Consider the following 24,256-nt stretch of genomic DNA (forward strand, 5'->3'; position numbering starts at 1 on the left):
ATGGATAGTCATTCAATTAGCTAGATTTGCTGACTACTGTGTGTCAACATTAGGTTAGGTGCTAGACTTGGAAGTCAGGCTAGGGCAGGTCCTATTGTTGTAACAAACAATCCCAAGTCTTCATATAGACACCAAAGTTTATTTCCCACTCATACTACACGTCAAATATGGGCTGCTCAGTGGCTCTGAGATTCCACATTGTCATCCACGTTGACCCAGACATGTTGCAGCATCCTCTGACTTCGGCATCTAGAACACTAGTCCTCCTCGGTCACCTGGGCAAGAGAAGAGACTACACAATCATATGAGGGTCTTTTAGCCCCTTCACTGGAAATGACATACACCCCATCTGCTTGCATTGCATTGCCAGACTTGGCTTTATGGCCCCACCCAACAGCAAGAGCTGGGAAATACCGAGGAGCCAGTGTTACTTGTGCTGAGTGTTACTGGTTCTGCTGCATAAGGGCTCAGAATATGGGAGGTGAGTCAGTCTAGGAGAGAAAGGATGGAACTGATTAAGGTAGAGACCCGAGAGTGAAGAGACTAGTGAACAATAGAACCTTCTGGAAGTGACAGGTGATGAAGGAAGGGAGCCCAAGGAGGAGACTGAGGTGAAAGAGGTAAGAGATGGGAGCCAATAACATCACTCAAGCCAAGGAAGTACATAGGTCTGTGAGAAGATCCAGGGCAGCAAATGTGGATAAAGACTGATAGTTGTGTTGTATATGGTAATCAAGAGGGATCTGGCAGACGTTTCAGTAGACGTGTTTCTGTGGAGTATTAATCCAGATTTGTTGTAGAGAACGTCGTGACTCTGAAGGCACAGGCCTGAAAGTCATGTTCAGAAATGGGTTCTGAAAATAATGGTGGTGATTCAGTTAGGGAGTCCCTCATTATCTCACAATATTATTTTAAATGCTTAATAAATTTTCAGTGGATGACTAATTGGGCAAGACAAGACTTGTGAAAACACAGACCATGATAACTGAAATGAACTGTTAACTGTCAAACGAAGAGAAGTTGACCTCTTATTCACTAATGTCCTCATGTGGTGGCAATACCAGAACTTGAGAATTTCATCCAAAGTGCACTTATCGTTAACTAATAATATTCCTTGGATTGAATGGGGAACTCACATTTGTGGTTTCCTACTGCCCCTGGACAGGAGGTGTCATTATTTCCATTTTGTTTTTTCGCTTGAGAGAACTGAGCTAAGGAATGAAAGGAATGGTCGATAATATTTTGACCATACAGCTGTAGAGCATTTCCGGGGAAAAGAAACACAGAAGAGACATTTGTTGAGTATGCCTAGCAAGTGCCAAGCCATCCCCATACATAATTTTTCTTAATCTTCATAACCACGTGGTAAACGGGATCTCGTCTTTTCTCCTCCTTTTATAGAAGTGACAAAATCGAAGAGAAAGCTCCAGTCTTCAGACTCCAGGGGCTCCATTCCATTTCTCTCAGCGAAGTAGACTCTGCAAGTGGGCCCCATGTCTGCTTCTCACAGAACTGCTGTGAATTTCTCAGCCTCCATCAGTCCAAAGCCGCTAGGAGGCAGATGAAAGGCATCACAGACCTGTGAGCTGCCGCTATGCCTTCAGAGGGACTGACTTCCAGCTTTCAGCCACATGCATGAAAGAGGCTGTTTCCATCTGCTGACCTGTCAGTCTGCCCCTCTCTTGGGCTTCTTTCCTCCCTCCTTGGAGTTTCTTCAATAAAACATTTCACTCCCTTGAAAAGCATCTCCCCTGAGTGGTGTGGGGAGGGCCCAATATGGTTCCATTTAGCTCTCTGGGGATGAGAAGGAGGCATCCTCCCTTCGCATAACTTTCCCAGCAAGTGGTATCTCTTTTTCCTTTCCCTCAAAAACTATGAACAAATAAGATCTGGTTAACACAGTATCCCAGCTCACAGATCTCCGGAATCCCATTCTACAGTTTCTGCTTCACCTTGTGTCTCCTGGATCCTTAGATGCCTGATTCCCTGAGAACTAAAGGGAGCGTTGACTGTGGAGCCCCCTTTTGGTCACGCTGTGAACTTCACCTGAAGTAGCAGCTTCAAGAAGGAGAGCGTCAAAGGCCTTTCTTTCCCTTCTTGGGAGAAGAATCAACTAGCAGGGGGGTCACCTGGGTGCATGGACATTATCGACAAGCCCACGTATGAAGGATGACAAATCAGATTTTCAAATGGTACAGAAGAGAAGTTCGTCTTCAGGCTGGACTCCCCTTTCAGCTTCTTCCCTTCCCCCTCCACTGCCTAGCGCTGAGTCCTCTCCCTACACCTGTTTCACTCTTCTGTGGCTACTCCTTAACTTCAGAACATACTCACCAGAATCACCTGGAAGGTTTGAGAAAAAAGAGTTGGTTGGAACCCATCCCCAGTTTCTGAGTTACATTTCACTGAGAACTGGCATCTCACTGAATTACTTGTGGTTCTCAAATGAGGATGCAAATTTGAATCACAGTGAAAAAAAAAAAAAAAAAGCAAAAAACAAACATAATGTGTGGCTCCTGGGTGGCTCAGCTGGTTGAGCATCCAACTCTTGATTTCCGCTCAGGTTATGATCTCACGGTCCTGGGATGGAGCCCTGCGTCGTGCTGTGTGCTCTGCACTCCAGTGGTGAATCTGCTTGAGATCCTCTCTCTCCCTCAGCTCCCACCCCTCCAGGTGCATGTGCTTTCTCTTTCTCTGTCTCCCTCTAAAATAAATAAATAACTCTTTAAAAAAATGCAGTGTATATGTGTGTGTTGGAGGTGATTCCCCAGACTAGTTGGCACATTGGTAGTTTGTAAAAACACCTCCCTCCCCCGGGGTGAGTCTGGAGAGCAATCAGGCTGAAAAGCTCTATAAATTCAGACCAGATCTTTAACTCTCAGAGGTTTTTAGATCCAGATAGTGGGATTTGAGAAACATTCTCTTCTAAACTCTTTAGATCCCAAGAGTTCCTAAAGTTAAAATTTCAGACACGTGTGTGAACTGGGGGACAGAAATGGGTATTTTATCCAAAGAAGTCAACTTCCCTGGTTTCCCTCATATTCTGCTGCCTCTTTAGACGGAAATGGTCACCAGCACAGAACTTTGAAAACAGTTAACTTCTAGCTTCTCCCCTTAAGACTATGTGAAGAAGGCAACTATTTAACTTTTCTAAACCTCAGTTTTCACATCTGTGAAATGGGGACAATAAGCACACTTATGATATAAAGTTATTAAGAGGAATAAGTGAAACAATCCGGGCCCTCACACATGGAATTCTACTAAAGACAAATACTGTATTACCATTATGGTTTTAATCCTAGCATTCATTTTACAACTCTTTGGACAGCCTTGGGAGATCTGCTGAATTGTTATCCTGACTCCAAGCTGAGGGACCCTCCTCTGTGAGTTGTAAGAGATGTAGGCTTGGTGCCTGAGAACCTTTGCAATTACAATCTCAATTCCATAGTTTGTCTGTGATCAAACTATGTGATCCATCCAAACTACCATCCTTGTGGGAATATCCACCACAATCCTCAAACTCTACCTGTCCAAACCTGACACATGATCTTGGCCCATAGGCTACCCTCCCATCCTGTTGACCTCTCCCTAGGAATGGCACCCCCACTCAACTGCCCAAGCTAAAATGCTGGGAGTCATTCTTGACTCCTGCCTCTTGTTCCCTGCCCAAGCACTACCAAAAAGCCAACCAATTAACAAACAAACAATCACTTACTAGGTCCTGCTTATTCTTTTAATTCTTCAATCAACTTCATATGCATCTCCTTTGCTGCTACCCCCAGTCAGGCCCTCATATCAGGACTATTTTAACAGTCTCTTACTTGTCTCCATAATTAATTCTTTTTTTCCTCTCTCTCTATCACTAATTCTTAGTTCTCTTATCCCATGTACCATGTTACTACTGGTGAGACACAAATATAATCATGCTGTTCCCAGCTCAGAACTCTCCATCATCTATGAGGTTGAGCTGAGCTTACAGTACAGATACCTGAAGGCCACACAAACTCATGACAAGGGCTGTTGGTAAAACATGTGATCATGTGATCAGAGGTTTTCACTGTGACCTGCTTAGATATGCTGCTTTTTAAAACTCTGAGCAAACCAAACAAAACATGTTTTAGTTATGAAGCCCTCAGGCCATGCAAATTCTGATTTCTTTGGTATATCCTCAAGCCCTTTCCCAATGTGGATCTTGTTATCTATCTAACCTGGCCCCAACTTCTCTCTCCCCCTGAATTACTTGTAGTTTCCTGAATGGGTCATGTGCTCTTCCACCTCGTGGTTTGGCTCATGCTGTACCTTCTACATAGAATGCTCTTCTTCTTCTTGATATCCTGGCCAAATCTGGCTTATAGTTGATAGTTCAGTTCCAAGGCAGACTATACAGCTTCCCCTAGATTAAATAGTTCTCCCTTGATTACTCCTAATCTGCTATTCCAATAATGACCATAGTGCACTGAAATTATTTGTTTGCATATCTAGTTCCTCCACTAGTTTCATCAACTCCTTCAAGTTAGGGGCTGTTTTTTAAATTTTAGTACCCCAGCTTTCAGCGCGATGCCTGACATAGAGTCTGATGAACACACATATGGAAGAATGCCATTAACAACCATTTCAAGTGCTTTCTTCATTCCAGGCACTGACCTAAGCACTTTATATGCATTATTTGTTTTAATCTCTGTATTGGATATACCGAAAATGAGAGAAAAGAGGCAAGTCTAGGAAGGGTCCCCGTGTAACATATGCATGGGCTGTTCCTGAGAGCTGCATGGTCAGCTGAAAGTGATTAAAAACAGTATTAAAAATGACTAGGGTTTGAGTATCAAGGATGCTCTATCCATCCTACTATACCGTAATGATTTCTTTTAGTCCCTATAAGATAATGAAGTCCTTGAGGACAACTACTGTAATTTCTGTCTTAGAATTCTCTGCACATGATATGATGCCTGGCACACAGCGGAACCTGTGTAAATGTTAGATAAATGAATGAATGGATGGTCTCATAGATTTCTTACTACACACATTTGGGAAACTTGGAAATCCTTGCTACAGGTCCCTGGCAGGCTCAGTGATTTCTCTGACTTTTTCCTTCAGAAATGTGCTGGGTATCTTGGGTATATATGTTATGCATATTTGACTATAATCATATGCTGTATCTGAGATAAAGGGAAAAAGAGAAAGATGGAGAGGGGAAAAAGAAAATAGAAAAGATAAAAAGCGGCGCCTGGGTGGCTCAGTAGTTTAAGCGTCTGACTCTTGGTTTCGACTCAGGTCATGATCTCAGAGCCAGGTGTAGGGCTCCTCACTGAGTGTGTAGCCTGCTTAGGATTCTCTCTCTCCCTCTGCTCCTCCTCCCCTCTAAAAAAAATATGGAAAGTAAAGTAAGAGATAAGAATAAGGAAATTTTTAAAACACTTGCAGCTATCACTGTGATGTGAACATAAATCTTCAACACATTTGTCTTGCCAAGAAAATATTCCTGCAATTAAGCTATCTGGCCACCAGATGTCAGTAAAGTAATAATGTCTCATCAAGATTTAACAAACCCTGGAGTTACAGACTGCGGTTTTAGGCTCAATCTCCTTCAGAGATTTGTAATTATGAACCTCTCTTGTTACGCTGATGGAAAACAGACTTTGTTAAAACAGATAACATTAAGGAAACAAAGTAGGAACCAAAACATATAATACTTTTCAAGGGAAACATCAAAGTATCCAAATTCTTCAGACATCTAAATGTATTTCTTGACTGTTGCAGAATAGCTAAAATTCCTGGCTCAAAGTTCAACTGGTATGGTCCTTTGGACAATTTTAAACATTAGCTAGAGATGTTAAGCTTGGTTAACTTCGCTATTCAAAGCACTATCAGTTCCTTACTTCCCACTTATCTCTGCCCACCCCAACATACCCCTCACCTTACACACATTGCCACTTGTCATTCAGAGTTTGCAGGAGGACCTTCTGTGCAGGACATAATAAACGGACACTTACTTCTACTGCTGATTCTCATGTAATTCCAAGCGAATTTCCTTTAAGTATCTGTAAATTTCATCTTCTTTACATGAGGAAAATGAGCTCCCTCTCTACCCTCCCCCATCCCAATCATGTTCTATCACCATCTTCATGTTTTACTTTTTTTGAAGCTATATAGTGCTATATTTTATTCATCAGACCTAGGTCAAGGATTGTCTTCAGTAATTCCCCTGCAGCTGACAGGGAGGTGGTGGCTGAATGTTGACCTCTGAGCCAAAATGAATTTGAATCCTGGTCCTATCTCTTTTTTTCTGCCCTTGGGAAAGGTTAAGAGTGCCCTTCAGAATGGGAACTGTTATGCTGCCGAACAAACAGTACTAGAATTTCAATGACTTAAAACAAAAGCGTATTTCTCACTCACGCTGCATGTCCAAATCAAGTTAGCAGAAAACGTCTGCTTATTCTTGCCACCCAGAATCTCTGGTTGGTGGGAGTCTTCTTCCTTGGCATGGAGTAAGGTGTCTCAGAGTAATCCATGGTCACCTCAGCTGGTAACAATCAGAGTCAAAGGGTCTTCTCAGTTAAATCTGCTGGTCCACCTCACTTTTGCCCACAGCCCATTGTGCAACGCTGATCATATGACCATGTCTAACTTTAAGAGTGTGGGGAAGTACGGTCCTCCATGTACCCCCAAAGAGAGGGGAACTAAGCACTGCCCAATGGTAGAAATACCTCCATGTCTGCCTTAAATCTCTAAATATTTAGTGCTGACTTCTTACTATGTGAAGAACATACCCACCCCCTTTGCAAGGAGACAACCTAGTACCTCATCAAGCTGGACATTCAATTCAAAGTCTATGATCACTGAATGAAGCATAGAAGTTCCTTCATCATGCTATCTTCTATTGTAATTTCTAATTCAGGTCTGAAAGTGACATCTTTTGATCTCAAAACTTATGAGCTAAAAAGAAAAATGATCTGCTCCCCACACACCCCCATTCACAATGATAGAATAGGGAGGGACAGGATAACCACAATGAACACTCTCATTCAGAAAGAGGAAGAATAGAGATGTGTAGCAAATACTGGGGGACAGAAGTTCTGAATTCTGCTGGGTTAAGCTCTTGAGGCCCCTTCCTTGGAGTGGAAGTGTACTCTGACTAACCTCTTTAGGCTGAAAGTGCTCCCTCCTCCATTTTAATCCATTGCTGCTGTATCTACCCTCAGAGCTTCTTCCTTTTCTTTTTTCTTTTTTGACTACATCCAAAACAGGCATTAGAGGATATGATGTCTTAGGGGACCAAGAACTTTTCCTGGTCTGCTTCCTACTGTGGATGATCAGAAGCCCAGGTCTTAAGAGTCATCCCAACTTAGTGTGATTCCTTGGTATACAACTCTCTCAAAACTCACTTCCCGAGACTCCCCATGTGTTGGATTTTGGTCAGCTTTATGTGCCACTAAGTTCATCCTTCCACATATCTCACCCACATACCTGTCTCTGGACTTAATTCAAGTACATACTTTTTTTTTTCTTTCTTTGAGCACCTTTATCCAACTGAAAGGACTCACTGGGCACCTGCCCTTCACTGGATCTTCACTGCAGGACACCTCATTCCACTGAGAGGTTTCAGTAACTGTGGGGGATGACTATGCCCTCAATGTGATCCTCCCCGAGAGGCTGAGATTTCATTAGCCTTGGTTACACACAGAATTTCTCATTCATACCTTTGTCATTAAGAATGGAGAAGCAGTTGACTTTGCAGCCCTACTAGTCCCTGAATTTTTGAAACCTCTCTGTTCTTTTTCATTCCTTGCTTCAGATCAGCCAATTCCTTTCTGCATGCATCTCTTTTTTAGTACCTTGCCAAACAGAACCTACTGAGACTGGCGCACGCCACATTTTGTTTTCCAACCTCTTCTCACAGATCTATACATTAATTAGGTGCCTAACTGAGAGCGATAGCTTTATCAAATGTTTTCCCATTAAATAACATGGACTGTCAACTTTCTAGCCTCCATTATTAGCTTTCTCACCTCCTACCACCTGGCGTCTAAGCCAATGTTGTTACGTTTTTTGGTCACATTGGGTTTTTTTTGTCTTTTTGTTGTTGTTGTTGTTACAATAGTACACTTCCCCCACCTTCAATATCTGTATCCATCGGGAGGGTCTAGGCTATGTTTTGGCAAGCAACAACCCTAGAACTTTAGTAGTTTGGAACAATAGAAGTCTATTGGTCATTTGCAATGTATGTGCAACGAGTTGGCAGGAAAGTTCTGCTCATTGTTAATCCCCCAGGAACTCCGGCTGCTGGAGACTCTGTCACCACACACCCAACACATGAGGGTCTCATACTGGCAATTAAATGCGGCAGCTAGAAGAAATCCACACCCCTTTCCCACCTTTGGGACAGGACTCATTGAATAGGTCTAAGCACGTGGCCAAACTGCATTCTAAGAATCATAGCCTTCATTCATTCAGTGGTTTTGGTTTTGTTTTATTTTGTTTTGTTTTTACTTTCTTACCTCCATATACACAAAACAGGCCACCAACAACAATGTCTGTCCTACTACATACCTTCTCTTGGTGCTTCAGTTTATTTGTTTCTGAAAAAAAAAAAAAAAGTGATGTGATCTATTTGGGTTTCAGAGAGATTCCCTCTGATTTTAGTAAAGAGGATTGGAGGCTTCATAAGGAGTGGGTCACAGGATGGCAGCATAATAGTCCAGATGAGAGATCGAAAAGGAACATGAAGCATTAGATTTGAGTGTTACGAGAATCAGTCAAGATGGAGACAGTAGGGGCGCCTGGGTGGCTCAGTGGGTTAAGCCGCTGCCTTGGGCTCAGGTCATGATCTCAAGGTCCTGAGATTGAGTCCCGCATTGGGCTCTCTGCTCAGCAGGGAGTCTGCTTCTCTCTCTCTCTCTCTCTCTCTCTCTCTCTGCCTGCCTCTCTGCCTACTTGAGATCTCTCTCTGTCAAATAAATAAATAAAATCTTAAAAAAAAAAAAAAAGATGGACACAGTAGGGGCACCTGGGTGGCTCCGTCAGCTGGGCATCTGCCTTCAGCTCAGATTATGATCCTGGGGTCCTGGAATTGAGCCCTCCCTCAGGCTCCCTGTTAGGTGGGGAGTCCGCTTTTTCTCTCCCTCTTCCTGCTGCTCCACCTGTTTGTGCTTTCTCTCCCTCCCTCTCTCTCTTTCTCTGTCAAGTAAATAAATAAATAAAATCTTAAAAATAAAAAAAGATTGAGACAGTAAATAGAGCAGGAAAAGCCCCAATTCATTGGAATGAATCCATCTGTGGGCTGACAGAAGAAGGTGATATTATTCAGCAGTAGTAAGGACATCATACTCTGAGTGGCACGCAGGTTCAACCGGAACGACCAAGCCAGACAAAAGCAGCTTCCACACCTCTAAGCCTACGGAGGAAATGTTTCAGAACTTGAAGGAGAACAGCCCACAACTGAATTCTTTCCTCAAGAGCCTTGTTAACGGAGTTCTCATTTAAACAAATAGCTTGCAACCTCAGACCTCTGAAACTTGCAGCTCTTCACAGCTGTGATTTCTACCCTGAATTTTCAGAAACAGATGCTGAAGCATATTTTTCTCTCTTCTTGTTCTTAGTCTGTGGTTATTTCATTTTCCTCTCTTTCTGGTCTCCTTTTGGGGTTGATGAAAACTCTGACTTGGGAAAGGAGGCCCTTTCCAGTTTCCTATCCAAATGCCTCTTCTGTCAAGTTCCTCAGTTTTCTGTGAAAGAGTTTACTACCACAGAATCTTGAGACTTCGTTACTAGGTTTGGTTTTGGTTAATGTCTGTTAATGATCTGGAGGGAGGTGATAACTGCATATTAATGAGGTTCACAAAGGAGCCAAATTGAAAGCTGTTGTGAACTCCAGTGCTGGCAGTCATAAACCAGAACCCTGGAGAGAATTGACTGACAACTGGGGACAATACATGTGGAGGAACCAGCACATGTGATGCTGACTCTTCAGGGGCAAGATGTAGTTTAGGCATTTTTCATAGAAGGAGAAGGAAACCGTGTGGAAAACAGCAGTCAATAGAAGGTCTCCAGGATGAAATGAAAAAAAAAAAACGAATGCCCAGGTTGTAAAAACCGCAGTGTCACTGAGAGGAAGTAGAGAAGGATGTGGTAATCGCATTGCCTCTCCCTTACTTCCTGCCTGCTCCGTGATGCTCATGTGACCCCGGTCTGCTAGGTCAGTGAACCTACAACACAGTTCTCGGTTCTGAGGTGGACTTGTAACTTGACTTAGTCTATTGGGACTTGTTCCTGGAATAATTTTTGTTCCTAGAACTCGTGAGAAAATTAGAAGCTTTCTGCCTGCAGGGACCGCGGGTTATAGACCTGCAAGTTATCCAGGTAGTGATTGAAACCACCCAGATTCTTTCTGAGCTGACAGAGCTGACGGTGAAGCTGGAGGCAGCAGGGGAGCGGTGGAACGGAGGGGAGGCAGGGAGAGAGAGAAAGAGAGAGAATACGAGCCCTCTGAAACCAGCTTGTGCCTGAGCCGTAGCCCCTTGAATTGTTCAGTTATTCGTATTTACAAATTCTTTCTTGACCAGAAACCAATTTCAAGTGGCTTCTTCATGTAGAAGTAAAAGGGTACTTACTAACCCAGGATAAGTTTTTCAAACATATCCTTTCTTTTATATCCTTTACTTTTTTTTTCAAAAATTTTAAAAGATTTTATTTATTTATTTGACAGAGAGAGAGAGAGCACAAGCATGGAGGCAGAGGGAGAGGGAGAAGCAGGCTCCCCGCGGAGCAGAAGGCGCCATGCGGGGCTCGATCCCAGGATCCTGGGATCTTGACCTGAGCCAAAGGCAGACTCTTAACAGTCTGAGCCACCCAGATGCCCTATCCTTTACTTTGTAGCCGTACTTGATGACTCTAATTTCCAGAGTGTTCTGGAAAAGTTATTCTTCTGAGGACTTGCCCAGGTAATCCCCTCCTTTTGTAATAACACCCTTCCTGCTATATTTACTTGGAGAAATGCTCCCAACCTCATGGTCCAACTCAGACCATCTCTTTTTGGACATCCCTCCTGAATGTTCAGTGGAATGTTGTCTTTCCTTTCTTTGCCTTACTATATGAAAAGACTTTGAGAAGAAGAACAAAGCTGGAGGATTAACATTATTTGATTTAAAGATTTACTATAAAGTTATAGTAATTGTGTCATGAGGGTTTTCTAGAGAAACAATAGGGAGACATAGCCAAATCTATATAGATTTATATAGAAGAGGACTGATTAACTTTATATGTATATATGTAATTTATCATTTTTGTATTTATAAGTTTATCATTTTTATAATTTATATAATTTTTTAAGGAATTGGATCACATGATCATAGGGGGCAAGAATGGAATGGTAGGGCCGCCTGGCAACTTAGCCGGGAGTTATTGCCGAGTCTTGAGGCAGAATTTCTACTCCAGGAAATGTTATTTTGGGATCTTCAGGCCTTTCAGGTGATTGGATGAGACCCACCCATATTACTGTGGGTGATCCCCTTTACTTAAAGCCCACTGACTGTAGCTGTTAACCACTTCTACAAAATACCTTCACCAAAAAAAATTAAAAAAAAAAAAACTAAAAAAAAAATACCTTTGCAACAACACCTGGGTTAGGGTTTGAGTATGTAACTGGGTACTACTCAAGCCTAGCCACATTGGCACATAATACCAGCCACCACATAATCAAGACAATGGCATAAAGACAAACAAGTGGATTGATGGAATAGACTAGGGTCTGGAAACAGAAGTATACACATATGGACAACCGATTTCAATGAAAGTACAATAGCAAACAGTGGTGAATAATAGTCTTTTATGCCGTAGATCAAGCGGATATCCATATGCGAAAAGTAGACTTTGATCCCTGCCTCTCACCATATACAAAAATTAACTCAAAATGGATCATAAACCTAAATGTAAATCCTAAAGCCATAAAATTTGTAGAAGAAATCATAGGAGAAAACCTTCATTACTTTGGGTTAGGTAAAGATTTCTGAGATAAAATCTCAAAAGAACTATGTGTAAAAGAACACATTGGTAAACTGGACTTCATCAAAATTTTAAAAGGTGTTGTTAAGAGAATGAAAAGATAAGCCACAGACTATGACTAAAAATTTCAAAGCACACATCTGATAAATGACTTGCATCAAGTATTCAGAAAGAACTCACAAAATTCAACAATAAAAAAAAAAAGACACAATTTAAAAATGGGCCACAGATGTTAACAAATGCATTGCCAAAGAAGATATTTAGAGGGCAACTAAGACATGAAATGATACTCAGCATTATTAACCATTAAGAAAATTCAAATTAGGGGTGCCTGGGTGGCTCAGTGGGTTAAGCCACTGCCTTTAGCTCAGGTCATGATCTCAGAGTCCTGGCATTGAGACCGACATCAGGCTCTCTGCTCAGTGGGGAGCCTGCTTCCCCCTCTCTCTCTGCCTGCCTCTCTGCCTACTTGTGATTTCTCTCTCTGTCAAATAAATAAATAAAATCTTAAAAAAAAAAAGAAGAGAAAACTAAAACCACAATGAGATATGAGATATTACTACATACCTATTAGATTGGCAGAAATAAAAAGACTGATGGTACCTTGTGTTGGCAAGGATGGGGAAGAACTGGAGCTCTCCTATTGCTGGTAGAATGCAATATAGTCCAACCTGTCTGGAAGACAATTTGGGAGTTTTGTAAAATGCCATGCATATGCCTACCATGTGATACAAACATTCCACTCCTATGTATCGATCTAGAAGAAATGAAGACATTCATCTACATAAGGGCTGTATGTGTATGTTCATAAGCGCTTCATTTGTAATACGCCCAAATGTTCATCAACAGGTGAATGGATAAACACACTGTAGTGTATCCATAGAACTGAATGTTACTGAGAAAAAAAAAATGAATTGTTGTTACATGCGACAACATAAGTGAATCTTATGTTGAATGAAAGAAGCCAATTTTTTAAAAAAGGGTACATGAGGCTCCTGGTGGCTCAGTCATTAAGTGCCTGCCTTCAGCTCAAGGCATGATCCTGAGCTCCTGGGATCAAGCCCGCATCTGGCTCCCTCCTCAGTGGGAAGTCTGATTCTCCATCTCCCACTCCCTCTGCTTGTGTTCCCTCTCTCGCAGTGTCTCTCTCTGTCAAATAAATAAATACAATCTTTTTTTGTTTTTTAAATTTACGTCCTCCATGAGGCCAGTTACATAAAGTTCTAGGAAACACAAACTGAAATATTGTGACAGAGAGCTGATGGGTGTTTGCCTAGCAACACAGGGAACAGAGAGAAGGAAGGGTTACAACGAAGTCCAAGGAGACTTTCAGGGGGCAGTGAATATGCTCATTATCTCCATTATGGTGCTGATGTCATGGGTACAGACACATGTCAAAACTTATCAAGTTGTACACTTTAAATATGGGCTGTGTATTACATGCCAATTACACCTCAGTAACAACATTAAATAAAAAGGCAGTGCAGGCTAACGACAGAGTTTCCAACAAAATAACTGTAGACTCCCAGAAGCCAAAGTCACATTTCTTTGAGCTCATGTGAGTTCTTAAGGGGAATGGAATCTCAAATTCTGGCCATGCCACTTTTAACTTCTCTGAGTCCCAGATTTATCCTTTCTCAAAGGGGAGGAATAGCTTTGTGAGCTCTGCTACCTACCCCAAAGGGATTGTGGGAGAACCAAAAGCGATAATGCAGTAAAAGTGCTTTGCAAACTACAGCATACCGCCCAAGTGTTCGCTGTTGGCTTGGTTGTTACATGCCATCTGCATACTATTCTTGCCCAATATATATGCGTCATGCCAGCTCAAGCCCTAATAGCCCGTATATAAAGAGCAATTAATTGTACAAGTTACTCGAATAGCACTGAAACCCAGTACTCGGGGCATGACACATCCTAAATACATAACAGATTTTGGAATAAATCAGTTTCAGCCCAAACCAGAACGGGGGAAACAGACTGATGCCTTCACACACATGCCAAGCCAGTGAGACCCACCCAAAGAGGGTGGGGTCCAGAGCAAGGGAACACAGCCAGAAAGCGGGCCTTGTGGGGTTCCTGCCAGAGACAGTTACAGGGAGCAGTGTGACCCCTTAACACGGCTGGCCCTGATGTGCTGAGAGGCTCTCTGCATTTAAAGCCAAGCTTACTTGGAAATTAACTGCTTTATTCTTGGCCTATCACACTAGCCGCCAGCACGGTGGGGCCACAGATCACCCTCATTTAAAGTCAAAGACGACCAAACTAGAATTAGGTAAACGTTCTCGGTGTCACCCTCCTTCCATTCTCTTCCTCGGCACTGTTATTTCCCTGATCCTAAATTGCAGTGGGCGCTTTCCCCTGTGATTTGGATTCATTTGCAATTACTGGAAGGAGTGTCTGAGCCCCACTTTCCACTTCTGACCTTGGGAGGGGGGTGGGAGTCCTGGGCCGGACTGCACAGGACACCCACAAAATGAGATAGCATTTCTTGGGTGAGCTGTGTCCAAAGGGAGGATCTGGGACATATAGCAGGAAGTTGACACAACTCGGGTGGGAGGAGGGATGCTGTGGTGAAGGTATGTATGTGTGTAGGGGAAGCGAGAGCTGAATAAAAGAGACTAGTGGGAAGGGGAGCTTGGGTGGCTCAGTGGTTAAGCGTCTGCCTTTGGCTCAGGTCATGATCCTGGGGTCCTGGGATCGAGCCCCGCATTGGGTGCCCTCCTCAGCCGGAAGCCTGCTTCTTCCTCTCCCATTCCCCCTGCTTGTGTTCCCTCTCTCACTGTGTCTCTCTCTGTCAAATAAATAAATTAAAAATCTAAAAAAAAAAAAAAAGAGAGAGAGAGAGACACTAGTGGGAAGAGGTCAGAGAAAAAAGCGGGCTCAAAAGCTGATGGCCAGTAATGAGTCCAGAAACAGAAGAGACTTCTCACTAACAAACATCTCAGATAAGGTGGGACCCCTGTTCAGGGGTCTCCAGGTGCCTCACTGGCTGGGGCTTATTTCCTAAGGGACCGAGTGCAGCTGTCACCAAGACCGTTAGAAACTCCATGGCCCAGGCCTCCCCACCTGGGGTTCTCCTTGTCCCAAACTTGGGCTGGGACCAGTGGGCAGGCAGCTGGTGGAAATTCATGGCTATCTTTACAAGCTCTAGGACGAGATATCATTGTAGCAATTACTGCATCTTGAAGAAATAAACAAAACGCGGCCCCACATCTCTCTGTCTTCCCAAATATTAATCCTGCTCAACTGAGAAGCACAGAGAGCTTGCAACCTCTCAAGTAGTTCCAAACCCCCAGTGAAGGGGTTCCTGGGAGCGCTTGTCTTTTCTATCAGGAGACTGATGGTTTGAGGGAGAGGGGGAAAGGCCAAAGCAAAACCCAACACTCCTCCGTAGGTCCTTCGGAGTTCATCACGAAGGATTTATTTGTTAGTGTCATGTGTGCTGTCCTTCTGAAAACTTCTTCCGGGCTCTTTCTGAGAGGAGTGAGCCACCCAAGCCCAGACCTCTCAGGGCACATTGGCTAGAGGGGCCGAATGTACATCCGAGTCACCAGAGCCCCATCCTAAAAGAAAGGGAACTCCTGTGGGAGATGAAGGACCTAGAAAGCAGATGCGACAGGGAAACAGGCAAGGGTCAAAGACTAAACCCACTTATGTTACTTTTCGGTTCAGGGTCAGTGGTCTAGTGTCTGCCTTCCTCGACTGCTTTTGTTTGGTAAATGTGGTATCATTAAACTTCCAATAAAGAAGCACGGAGAGGAAGGATACGCACAGCCAGATGGGAGACACATGATGTGATCTCTGTTAAAGGGACAGATTGCAGGCTTCGGCAATTGGAACGGCTTCCCTGGATAAGGCACCCCTGACAGGGCTCCGAAAGGGCCCATCTAACCTCAGCCAAGCCGGGCACACCTCCACTGTCAACAAACACCATTTGCCATGTTTCCACGGCACCTTGGGCAAAGCCAGCCTGTTGCTGCAGGGGTTGGGGGCAGAGGTGGGGGTGCCGGGGAGGCTGCTTCTGCCAACGCCGTCAGGGGGACTGGCTGAGAAGCACAGCCCTGAAGGACTGCAATTGGAAATATAAAAACTTGAAGCCCTTCCAGATCCTGGATATTCCTTTTTGTCGCAGGCTGTGGAGGAGGCCTGCCTGCTTTTGAGCCAAACCTGCCCCTGGGAGCACCACGCCAAATGAGTGAAAGCAGGCTCCTCTCACCGGGCCCGCATGACCCTGGGGACATGGGGCAGATGGCCAGGTAGTACAGGAGGCGCGAGGATGATCATCAGCTTCCTCCTATAGGGGCAGATTTACTCAATAGCAAATAGTTGGAAACATTTTTTTCTGTGTGGAATACGACTAGAACTGTATATGAGGTTTCAAAAAGCCACTTCAAGCTTTCTTCCTGCTCTTTCAGGGGGCGCCTCTCAGACTCCCAGGAGTCACCTCTGCCCCTCACCCCTCACAGAGGGACAACTTAAGCCTCAAGCACCCCATGACTTTAAGGAGTTCCTCAGAAAAACTACAGGTCAGTACTAGTCATTTCTGAAATTGCTCCTACTGATAGAATAGAATTCTTTAGCTTCAAGGCATGGATCCTAGTATCATGAAGATGGCAACCTTCAGGCCAAGACACCTTTGGTCCATCATCAGCCATATCTACCTCAGTGTGAACATAGGCCATCAGGCTCTTAAACCAAAGGCAGGGTTTGGTGAAGGGGAGAGAGAGGAATTCTGTGTGAAAGGCTCAGCACCAGAAAGGCTGGTGGTGTTAAATTGTATTTATTTAATTTCATTTTATTGAAGACCAGTCTTAGAGCCACGTGACACCATCCCTCTGTTTCCGGGCACCAGACCCAGTATGTGCCCACAGCCTCATCGGGAGGTATGCCCTGAAAGGGTTTGAGCCTCATTTCATTACAGGTGGCCTGAAAGGTGGCCCGACTATTCCAACAGAGTCCCACGAGCTAAGAAAGAGAGGCTGTTGTTTAGCAGAATGACCACCAACATTGTCGCTGATTGGTTATGAACATTTCAGCCTGGCCAGGGGCAGATCCAAGTTTTGGGTAGCATGAAGCTGATACAATTTGGGGGTTCCTGTTTAAGAAGAAGAATGCAAAATTAGCTTACCTGTGCAAATTCATAAGAATAGACAAAGAACGCATCGCAAGCCTCTCCCAAGGCCTCGGAAGGGGTCTTTACAATTGAGGGACTAAAGCACAAGCCTCATTAGCTTGACCATAATCTGCTTCTGCTCTCATGCTTAAATACATTTATATACTTGCTAGGGGTTGCTGGTGATCTATCATTTTCTCTCCCAGATGTAGCAATCTGTATTTTTCCAAGCTGCATCTCATTTTATAGCTTCCTGCCCAAATTTTCCAGCCTCTTTGGGTCCGTATCTATTTCTTCTTTCTGGCTAGGGCTGAGAGCAACGACGCGGAGATGTTCAGGGGGCACTTAAACAATGGGCTTGGCCCAGGAGCATGGAATTTCCTGAAAGACAGCAGGCGTCTCTGGTGGGTTGTTGGGATAGGCTGATCAACAATTTCTAACACTGGAGATGGAGTTGTACCAGTCCATGCCAAGAGCCTTTCAGAGGCAGCTCATATGGAAACCATCAGTCCAGTCCCACCCATTAGCTAACTCCAAGGCAGCCAAGCCTGGGGACCAGAGCTGCCACGGCCAAGAACAAAAGTACCACATTGCCCTAAACCAGCCAAGAGGGCTCGATGGGAGTTTCACTCCCCAAAAGAGTCTCCGTTCTCATATCTAGTTATTAAAAAAAAAATGGGTATAATAAAATTGGCTGGCTTTGTTAGTACTTACACACATTACACTAGAGTAAAGATGAAACTTAGCACAAATCTGTTTCCGTACCTTTCCAACTTACCATCCTTTGAAGGCCTCCCTTCTGGTAATTTCCACATTCTAGATATTACTGGTCCTCTCCTCATCATACCCCTGACACTTCAAGATCAGGTTGTATTAAGATTATGTTGACTTCTTAATCTTTCTCGCCTTCGCACACACCTTTGCCTCTATCTGGAACATTCGTATCTATCTCCTTTTCAGTTAGTTAGCTCTTGCTCAGCCTAAGCTCCCAACTTGGGAACATGCTGTGGACCCCCAGAACACCCAGCACACTCATCACATCTTACCAGTATCTCCCATTCAGTGCCTGTTGTCTCCATTAAACAAGAAGCTTTGTGTCTTAGTTACCTACTCCAGTGCAACAACCGCCCCCCCCCAAACTCGGCTGAAAACAACAGCAGTTTTATTCACTATCACGATTCTGCAGGATGCCTGGCCTCAGCTGGGTCAGTCTTCTGCTCTCAGTGGTATCGACTAGAGTTTAAGGCATTGGCAGGAGCAGGGGTGCTGGACGAGGCTGGAATGTCTAAGATAGCTTATTCATATAGTTATAGTTGATGCTGGCAGTCAGCTGGAAGCTCAGCTAGGGGCTGTCATCTGGAGGCCCACGTGTGGCCTCTCCACGTGACTTGGACCTCTCACAGCACGGATTCTTAGTGGAAGAAAGTAGAAATGGCAAGTGTTCTTAGAGCCTCAGCTCAGAAGCCCCAGGATATCACTTTTGCTGCACTCTGTTGGTCTAAGCTGTCGTAAAGTCAAGGTGAGGAGAAATAAACACTCAATCCAGAAAGGAGCGGTATGCTCATATAGGAAGGGGAAATAGACTTGGTGGCCGCCATCTTTGGAAATTACTGAACGCACTAGAAGAGGGTTAACTGGGTCTGTCTCACTCCCCACCACCTGGCCCAGTGCCATACCACCAAGAGTCAGCAGTTTGTCCATTTGGTCAAAGCCTCTCCTCTAATTCTTTGCTAATGCTTAGGTTTGGTCTTCGTGTTTGATGTATGCCCTAGTCTCCAGACCACTTGGGTTGACTTTTTCTCTTTATGGTTTGCCAGAAATAAAAGTAACAACCTCAATGATCTATTACTTAAATTAGAGATTTATTACTCATAACCAAAAGGGTATTTGATGCAGCAGGAACACGATATGCATTAACTGAAAGTGAGGTCCTGGTTGCTGTTCCAAAGATCATTAGAGCCTCCAGGAACAGCTCTCCCTCCACGACCACCCTCATTTCTGTTGCTGTCCTATCTGATCACCTGTAGCCAAGAACAAGAAAGTGGAAATTGAAGTTCTGGAGCCAGGTGACATACACCTGGAGCCTGGCCACTCCGGGTTTTTTGAGACAAATTTATGGTTTCTACAGAACTTGGTGAGTGTCATTAGAAAAGTTTCTTGGTGGCTCTTTCATTGGCTAGAAGGCCAGGGGTTCCACTGCTCCTCCAGTCCTTAGGAAGGAGTGGTCAAGTCCATTACTGGTGGAAGTGTAGGCAGCACATTAAGTATGGGATGGCTGCCACCATCACAGCCCTCGCTGGTGCCACAGATGGCCCAGCAGGAACAGGGAACTAGGATCACATATATATCCTGGGCATTGTGTCTGGGGAAACAAGACTTTACTCTTCCTCATATTTTTTACTCGGGCTTTGCTTTTCCTGCTCTCTCCTACCCAGCCTCAAGAGACACAGAGGAGGTGATCGTATTCTCATGATACCCTCCTCAGGTCACAACAGATGATACAATTTCAGGTTCAAAGTTCTTTCCTTCCTTCCGCTTTTAAAGATGTTAATTACCCCTTTGGCTTCTTGTTTTCTGTATTGGGAAGTCTGATACCAATTAGATTCTTGTTCTTTTGTGGTCAGTTTTCCTTTTTCCCTAGAAGCTGTTTTTGATACTCTCAATTTTCATTATGATATGGTTTAGAGAGAACATTTTTTTCTTATTAATCCTGTTCAGTATTCAAGGCTGAGAATCAAGGCATTTACTGACTTACGAAGGCCCACTAACTAGTACAGAGGGCAGATGGCCATGAATATCCTATGTATTCCAAATGGCAAAGGCTCAACTTTTTGGAATGTGTGGACATGTCCATATGGTAAGCATTTAAAATAGGCTTTACGAACTACTACAGGTACTCAATAAACATTTGTGGGTGAGCAAAGAATGAATGAATGAGTAGCACCTTGCCTAGCACATAGTAAATTCAGGGTAGCTATTATTATTAACAGAAGTGCTGCATAAGGAAAGAAGGACACAAATGACGTGATCCCTGCCTTGAGGAGCTCGTTCTCGCGTTGAAGGAGGTAAATAAATTTGTGGTGGTTATCACATCAGAACGTGTCTTTGAAATATTACAGCATCACAGAAGGGGGCATTGCTAAGTTCTCTGAGAAAATAGAACTGAGTTTTGAGGACAGGAAGGAAGTGGGGAAAGGGCAAACGGCCCGAGAGGGAAGCTTAGGCCAAGGCCCAAATGAGGGGTGCCATCTTCAGTTAGTTTTGGCTTCTCTGAAGATGGGGGGGGACAAAGCGGAGTGAGAGTTTATTTCCCGAAGGGAAGTGAAGGCTGCCTTGGTTCCCCTCATCCCCACACAGTACCTTGGGCAGGTTTTGTAGGTGAGGAGACTGGGCCCAGGATGGGTAAGAGAGTTCCCAAAGGAGGGGAGAGGCAGAGCCAGGTGTCCAGCCCAGCTCGTCTGCCCTAGGACTTGTCTTCAGATATCAGCTGAGAGCACCAGGAACAAGGACTGTAGTAAATTCCCCACACTCGGTTTTTCCCCTGGCCCCTATCTCTAAAAACAACAACAACAACAAAACTATCAGGGCACGAGCACCAAGGAGAAGGCTCTTGTATTTGTTCTTAGGGGCAATGACTAGGCAGGGACATCTGGTCCGCTCTCCAGCGGCAGGAACGAGACTTGAGAGGAACACAGGCCTAAGCGGGTTAGAGAGGAAGATAGAAGGCCCAGCCCCGGGACTCGGGACTCGCAGAGACAAGAAAAGGGGCCATGGGATGAGGCCAGGAGGCCCAGGCCCCCTGGAGATGAGGTAAAGACTTTCAGAAGCCCTGAGCCCTGGAAAGAGGGTAATCCCTCTCTCCAGTAATGGAAAATGAAAAGACTTACGAGAGCATAAAATAATTATTATAAGCAAGTCCGGCACAATTCTCGTTCTTTCTTTCCTCCTGGATGACCACTCTTATTTATATTTTTCAATATCCCAAGAACGTCTGTGGGGGATCTGACACCCGCCAGTGTTGTTAAGGACTGTTTCCCATTTTGCAGACAAGATGAGTTCAGTCTCCGGTGAGAAGAATCCAGTCATTTGCCTGACCTCTATCCGGCCTGGGAAGTGAGTAAACCTAACTTATGAAAGTCTCTGATTGTCTGCTGAAAGCGCTTTCCCGTAGCAAATTTCGAATGCAGCCTGAAATCAGGATGTGCCAAGAAACATGTTCCTTGGGAGCCTAAGCACAGCGTTGTAGCTTAAACAGTTTGTCCTATAAACAGGAGAAAATTTATGGTAAATATTTTCTCTGGAGAGAGGCTAACTGGGGTTTGCACTGTGTTCTTCCAGTAAGTATCACTAGCAAATCTGGTGCCACTACCTGGAGCTCACCTAAGGAGGCCAGACGACAATCAGAGCCCTTCCAGGCGACAATCAGAGCCCTTCCAGGCGACAATCAGAGCCCTTCCTACAATCAGCCGGGGTTGCGGTCCTTTTAGAGAAAGGAAGGGCTGGCGCCGCTGAAAACAATGTATTTCAGACCCAAACTTGCCCTTCTCAGACCCACTTGAGGCTCCAGAATTTGACAGGAGAAAGGCAAATGAAAGCAGAATTGGGGCTGTTTGGGGCAGAAAGAGGACTCTCCAAGAGAGAGCCCCTTCAGGCAAAGCAGTAGGGAGCCAGGAGAGAGATTTACATCCAAGTTTCTTTACCTGTATTATTTCCTACTAGGCCTGAGGGCTGCCGGGGGGCTCTGCTACTTCCAGTGACTGTGAACTGGCTTAAAGCAGCGTGGTCACAGTGACCTCCGAGAATTCGTATCAGGTCTAATGAAACACAACACGCTTCTGACATCAGAACCCGACTCTGACCACACATCAAAGGGGAGGAAGTGGACGCTTTGATCCTCTCAGTCACTGCTTTCTACAAAGACTTTCAGCAAAAGAGGGAGGGAGCTGCGGGTGGGAACCGGGCTTGGGGCTTGACTTTTTCTTTCTGCTGTGAATGTTCTTTGAGTTAACTACCCAGAAGCAGCGGCAGCAGCAAGCAGACTGAGGCAAGGTGGAAGCTTTGAGGGATTCTCCTCGTGTGGTTTCCACAGCCCCCGGGGCCTCAGCCAGTCTTCCCCAAATCCCTCCCCTACCTCTATGGTGATTCCTGACTTCTAATACTAGAGTTCGTTTACTTAGCTTGAGTCTTAACTCTTTCTAGAATAGAAACCTCTCCTGGGAGAGGTGATAACGTAAGCCATATTATCCTGCCAAGAAATGCCATTTTTAGAATGCATCTCAGACCTTGCCTCTATACCCAGACCTTCTGGGCTCTGGTGACCTGACTGCAGAGGAATGGGCTCTGATGACCTGACCACAGGGGAAAGGCTGAGGGCCTTACCACAGGGCACACTGGTCTGTCCCTCCCTGATCAACCATTCATCTCTAGCAGCTGCGATTCCGCCCACATCTGAGCAATTGTTCTTTCCTCCCCTAGGACACGCTGTCCTCCAGAATGAAATGCTAGCCCAAGGTCAAGGTGAAAATCACACTCACCTGTGACCCAGGTGTGGACAAAGAGTAGGCCTCCAAATGGCTTCTCATGTAAATGAATGAATGAAAACGTCCTCATTGTGTATCTGCTTTCTTTCTGCTCTGCAGGTTTCCAATGAAGGGGGCAGTGTGAAGAATAGAGAAGACAGGGGCGGGGGCGCCCCGGTGGGGGACAGGGCTGCTAGAAGAGGCCAGTCATATCATTTTGCACATGGACCGTTGGTCTCATTCAGTGTGGTGCTGACTACGAGGCTGTAGGGGCAAGACTCTTTACAGGCCAAGATTCTGATGTCCTGAGGGTGCAGGGGCAGGCCTGGCACACTTGGTTGGGTGGGGAGGCAGGAGGAGCCAGGAGGGAGCTGAAGGCTGAGGAGGTTGAGCAGAGCTCAGGGAAGCCGGGGGGGGGGGGGGGGGGGGGGTGTGTGTGCAGAAGGCAAGGGAAGGTTGCTGCCCAACGGCAGTTGGACCAGAGGCAAAAAACAGTTGCCTGTGAGCTTGTAGAGTCCCAAATGCTGAGTAGGTGTCCCCTCAGTGGGGAAAATGAGTCCAAATAAAATGGGAGGGGGTAAATGGACAAAAGCCTGACGAAACAGAGGCAGATGGTCAAGTTCTGGTTGAAGGTGGTGCAGCGGGGATGAGACCAGCTCTGGGTGCAGAGAGAAGAACTGGTGGCCACGTCCTCTGATGCCCCTTTCCTCCCCTGGGGCTCCCAGGATCTACTGAAGGAAGGAAATGCGCCCCCCCCCTCCACACACACCCAGTGCTCCTCCTTCCCACCTGTTGGTAAGGAAGAATGTCACGGAGCAAGGTTTCCCAAGCCACAGAGGGGTACGACAGGGAGGCTGATGAGAGAGGGGGCGGTTCTAACCCTCTTCTCACCCCGAGGCCACCATGTTTCCTACCCATGAACTGAGTGGTGGTCACCTGCCATCCTGAATGACATACTTGGACAGGGAGCTGGCTGTGTAGTAGGCAGGGGGCAAGCACTTTGTACTCAGGTGAACTTGGCTTTGCTGCTTTCATACTCTTTGTGACTATGGGTATTACCTATGCAGTCCGAGGGTGGGTCTCTCATCTGGAAAATGAAAGTAACAATAACATTTACCTCTTGGATCACTGTCAACAGTTAATTACTGTGTAATAAGTGAAGGCACGTCTCACAGTCCCTGTAACAGTGTCTTTTTAGGGCTCTACACACACAAGCTCCTTTAGTTCTGGGTGGCTGTTCTTGGAACCAATCACTGCCCTGGTCTTGACTTCTAACTACTCTTAGCATTCTCATGTGTTCTGCTGAAGGTCACACTCTTACCTCTCAGTCCCAGGGATCTCGTCCTACCAGATCACACGACCTGTTCAATCCGGTATTCTAGTCGAACAGCATTGCCATGCAGCAATTCATGTAAAGCAGATTCACATAAAGAGATTCCTCGCGTTAGTGAACATTTGGCAGCCCATCTATGAATGGGGTGCACTCCCCGACTGAGCCAGGATTAAAAACTACCAGACTCAATGTTGGCCCAGATCCCTTCTGGACCTAATATCTATTTTTATAATCATGACAGCGGACAGAGATAATAACAAGCTAAATGGATGAAGAGCATCCCTAAAATCCACAAGT

The 24,256-nt window shown here is 45.0% G+C and overlaps 1 long non-coding RNA gene across 1 annotated transcript; it reads right to left on the reverse strand.

The window, feature by feature from the left end:
• Positions 1–119: 119 nt before the first annotated feature.
• LOC106003648 lies at positions 120–21,918 on the reverse strand. Its single transcript, XR_001176257.2, has 5 exons — positions 21,808–21,918; positions 12,598–12,669; positions 8,545–8,573; positions 6,391–6,517; positions 120–275 (listed from the first exon to the last, which is right to left on the reverse strand). It is a non-coding gene; the product is annotated as an uncharacterized LOC106003648 (long non-coding RNA).
• Between the last annotated feature and the right edge of the window lie 2,338 nt (positions 21,919–24,256).

Source organism: Mustela putorius, unplaced genomic scaffold, assembly GCF_011764305.1.
Source record: "Mustela putorius furo isolate JIRA1106 unplaced genomic scaffold, ASM1176430v1.1 tig00000585_pilon_pilon_pilon, whole genome shotgun sequence".
In the NCBI taxonomy this organism is placed as follows: Eukaryota; Metazoa; Chordata; class Mammalia; order Carnivora; family Mustelidae; genus Mustela; species Mustela putorius.